This window comes from Cervus elaphus, chromosome 31, assembly GCF_910594005.1.
Source record: "Cervus elaphus chromosome 31, mCerEla1.1, whole genome shotgun sequence".
Taxonomy (NCBI): Eukaryota; Metazoa; Chordata; class Mammalia; order Artiodactyla; family Cervidae; genus Cervus; species Cervus elaphus.
The window spans coordinates 50,328,930-50,334,077 of NC_057845.1; positions in this window are offsets into that span (position 1 = coordinate 50,328,930).

Sequence of the window (5,148 nt, forward strand, 5' to 3'; positions counted from 1 at the left end):
GCCAATGGTTTATCTGGGAGGTCACAGAAAGCACCAGCAGGGCAGGAGGGAAGTCAGGCAGGGAAGCAAGGCAGCCAGCAATAAAAGGCGCATTACTGGGCACATTCCTGCTGTGAGCTGCTGGGACTCAATCCTTCTGGGGAACTCTGGACACAGTATAGAAGATGCCTCAGTTATCCTGAGGGGCAAAGACACCTAGGTTTTTATCCTTTAGCTTGATTCAGTCCATTCGTTGAGATCTACTATTGGGAAATAAAAAGTCCTGGCTCTCAAAGTCTGCCCAGGTTTCAGGTGCAAGGAGAAGATCTCAGGCAGCTGCTCCCAGCTGGAAACCCATTTGCTTGGAGTTTATGGCAGTGAAGTTCCTGGGGTGAAAGGGCAGGGTACTCAGAGGTTCGATTCCAGACATGGTGACGGAAGAAGGCTGTTGCAGGTAGTGGTATTTTAGTAAGGTCACACAAGAGGTAGTGATGGAGGAAAACCCACAGCAGCAGGAGTAACCGTCCATACAGAGATGGAGAGAGCGTGTACTAGTCACTGGGGAGAAGCAACCTGGGTGAAAACGAAGTTCAGGGTTTATGAAGGAAGGATGGAGCGAAATCCAGGTAAAAGACAGACAGTAGTCAGAACGAGAAGGGCTTCTTCACTTTTTTTTTTGGCCATGCCACATGACTTGCGGGATCTATTCCCCCAACCAGGAATGGAACTTCAGGTCTCGGCAGTGAAATCACCAAGTCCTAACCACTGGACCACCAGGAATTCCCGAGAATGTCTCTTTAAATATACCATCCACCAACTTTAAACTCACTTCTATAGGTCTTGAGGACACTGAATATGTTTGATATACTGGAGTGACATTATTAAATTTTTACTTTAGCAAGACTACTCTGAAAACTGTCACAATGTCCGGAATGGAGTGGAGAAGGTGGATAGGAGGCCATCCCTATAGTCAGGGTGAGGCATAAGCAGTGGGGTGCCAGGGGTTGACAGTAAGAACAGAGAAGGAATGTAGGCAGAAGGCACTCTGAGAAAAGCTCCCAGGACTGGGGGAGAGAAGGAAGATGGAGGAGCAGATGAGCATCCCACAGACAAATCCTAGTAACTCATGGGATCGATGATGTCTGTAACTGAGGTAACAATTCACCGTAGGGAGAAAAGGTTTTGTGGTTGGAAGTTGGATCTGCTAAATTCAAGATAGGCTGTTAATCTGGAGAGGTGCAGCAAGCAGTTAGAAAGATATGTGTCCAGAGAGCCTCAAGAGAGAGCTGGAGCCAGAGGTATACAGGTATACAGAGGTATACATGATTAAGATTAATCCAAAAGAACTTAACCAAGGAAGAGAAGAAAGTGAGACAATTCCAAGTAGATCTCCCTCCAAATACTCAGGATTAGTGATATTTTCCCATATATATAATTTGGAACAATCATTTCAGGATACTCACTAATTAGGATATAGAATTTCCCTTTCCAATTTGTCTTTTAAATATGAGAGTAAAACGCTTGTGAAGCTATAAAACATAAAACAGTTTCTTCTCTTGTGCTTAGTCGCTCAGTCGTGTCCGACTCTTTGCGATCCCGTGGACTGTAGCCCGCCAGGCTCCTCTGTCCATGGGGATTCTCCAGGCTAGAATACTGGAGTGGGTTGCCATGCCCTCCTCCAGCAGATCTTCCCAACCCAGGGATCAAACCCAGGTCTCCTGCAATGCAGGCAGATTCTTTACTGTCTGAGCCACAAGGGAAGTCCTTCTCTCTCTTATCGAATATAATTTATTTCTATGAAACAGAATATAGGAATTAAAAGTGTAAATTGAGGATAAACTACAAATGCATTGTTCATATCTTTCGGTAATGGCTAAAAGTACCTGAACCACTTGTATCCTGACAGCAGTGATTGACTGACTCCAGAAATACTCCCATTGTGTTCTGGGAGCGTTAAAGTAGAAAATGTTAAAGTATAACGTTAAAGTATAAAAGAGAGCAGTCACTCAATTCACATTTGCTAAGCTCCTCTAATATTCTAAACTGGACACTTGAGTTCCTTTTCCAAAGTCTGTGTACCTGGTAATCTTCACCTTCAAAGGCTCTGCAAAATATTCCTTGAGCAACTTTAGGTCCCCTCTCTGCTGTTTTCTTTACTAAATCTCATGAGATATTTAGTGATAAAGACATGGGTTGAAACTTGTAAAGGTCTGATAAATAGCACTGTTTTTCTAATTTGAGGTGTTTTTTTTTTAAAGGTGGGACATTTTAAAGTATTTATTGAATTTGTCATAATATTGCTTCTGTCTCATACCTGATTTTTTTGGCCACGAGGCATGTGGGATCTTGCCTCCCTGACCAGGGATCGAACCTGCATCCCCAGCCCTGGAAGGCAATGTCTCAACCAGTGGACCACCAGAGAAGTCCCCTCATCTGAGTTTTGAATCAAAAGATATCAGGTCATGAAGAACAACATATCACCTGTATTATTATTACAATCATCATCATTACCACCACCCCAATCATCATAACTGGCAAAGACAAGGTGAGGAACAATGGACTTCCTAATGCTGAACCCCTGAGTTAGACAGATTTATCCATCAAGTCAAATGCAAAAGTGAAGAACCACAGGCCTCCCTATGTGGGAACCTACCTCGTAAAACAAACTTCAGACATGGAAAAGCCAACCAGAAATGATGCTTCCAGCATCAAAAGTAAAAGAGGAGAAAAGGGTTAGAGCCAAGCATGCCCAGTTCCTTATCCCATACCACCAACAAGTGAAGTCATTTATTCCTCAGTCACTTATTTATTTGGATGACCCGTATCCTGAAAACACGAAGGCATCTGAAAAACACGTCCTTGTTCCCTCCTTTGCTTCTCCACCACTCACAAACTCATAGTTCAAGGACTTAAGAAAAATTGGAAAACAGAATCTAAAGTTAGAAAAATCCTCTGAGATCACGTAGCCTGACCTGTCAGAACAGGGAAGTGAAGCGACTTTCCCAATGTCACACAGTTCCTTAGTGGAAGATCTTAGAAGAAATCTTTAAAAAAAAAAAAAAAAAAAGTTACTTTTTTTTTTGAGATTAAAGTTTATTTTTTTCCCAATTATTTTTATTAGTTGGAGGCTAATTACTTTCAAACAGTTACTTGATTCCACAATTTTGTGCAACATTCAAAGGTGCCTTTGAGCAGAAACATCAGCCAGATGCTATAACTTTTTAAAAAATTCCTAACCCAGAGAGGGAACTTAATGAAGCAACAGACTATTGTATGGCTTTGGTCTGTCCTGATCTGAGCAATATTTTCTGAGGCCACCAGCAATGTTTCTTCTCCTAGTCTGGAAAGATTCAGTCTTTTCTATTCAGTAAATTGCAAAAGATTTATCCTGTCCATTTGTTTCTGTGGAATCACTTTCAGCTAGCACAGAACATACCAGATAGTAAGCACTCCATAAATGGAAAATGATGAATGAATGCATGAAGACATAAATGAATAAAGTTTTTCTCATCCAAAAAGAGTGCACGATGGGGACTTCCCTGATGGTCCAGTGGCTAAGACTCCGTGCTCCCAATGCAGGGGATTGGGCTTGACCTTGGTCAGGGAACTAGATTCCACATGCCAAAACTAAGAGTTTGCATGCTAAAAGATTCTGCATGCCACAATGAAGATCAAAGATCCCCTGTGCTGCAACCAAGATTTAGTGCAGCCAAATAAATAAATCACACCTCACTTATTAAAAAAAAAGAAAAAGTACAAGATAAAAAAAAAAAATCGACGCTGTTCCAGCTAAGGCAATAAACAACTCTATAATAGAGAAATGCATCAATTTAGTTCTAAAAGCTTTTGTGTGAAATATTAACAATTATTAACAAATATTAACAATTACTATTCGAATTGACTTAAGTGGAGAGAATGGAGAGGAAGACTGAGAGTAAAGAAGCAGCAGGAGAAAGATCCAACTGAGAAAAAAAAGGAGTTAGGAGAGCCTCAATATTTATAAGGGACATCCCTGACAACCGAGTGAACCCCCAGATTGACAAGAAAACATAAGCACTAGGCCAACTTCACTTCTGAGCATCTGAGGTCTGTAGGTATGCCAGGAACTCTACATATGCTATTTATCTACTTCAACCTTTCCTACCACTGCATGAAGTAGATATCACAGACGCTGCCATAAACCATATACATTGTGGACCTTCACAAATGTTAAATTGAAATATCAAGTTTATGTTGTGTAAATATATCTTTAAGCTTACATCTTTCTCTTCTCAGGCTAAAAATTTTCCTCTTGCTCATTCACATGTCAACCCATTAATTTAAAAAGTATTTATTAGGTAATAGGTGGAATAATACATTTCAACATGTGGAAATGAACAACTTAGTAATAAAATTAATACAATCCTACTCAAAATAGCATCATAAGAAAAAACACTTAGGAATAAATTTAACAAGAGAAATGTAAGACTTGTACACCAAAATTTTTTAAACTTTGCTGAAGAAAATAAAAATAAATGGAGGGACAGTCCAGGTCCATGGAAAGAAAGGCTCAGTATCGCTAAGGTGATTTTTCTCCCCAAATTGATCCATAGATTCACTGTAATTCTTAATTAAAGTTTCAGCAGGCTTTTTTTGTGTGTGTGTGCAGAAATTGACATTTGGTTGCAGAAATTTATATGAAAATACAAAACATCTAGAATAACCAAAATGATTTTGAAAAAGAATAATTTGTAGGACTTTGACATCCCAATTTAAAAACTTACCATAAAACTACAGTTATCAAGACAGTGTGGTACTGGCATAAATGCAGACATAGATCAGTGGAACAGAATTGAGAGTCTAGAAATAAATCGTTGTATTTACTGTCAACTGAGTTTTGACGAAAGCTCCAAGGTTCACCGGGGAAAAGATTCTGTTCAACAAGTGGCGTTTGGACAACTGAATGCAAAATTTAACTTAGGTCCTCATATCACATCATATACAAAAAGTAACTCAAAATGTGTCAGAGATTTAAATGCAAAAGTGAAAACGGTAACTAGGTTAGATGAAAATTTAGGAGAAAATCTTTAAGATTTGGGGTTAGGCAAAGATTTCTTAGCTATGACAGAAGAAGCATAGTGCACAATACAAGAAAAAATAACAAACTAGAATCATAAAAATTAAAAATTA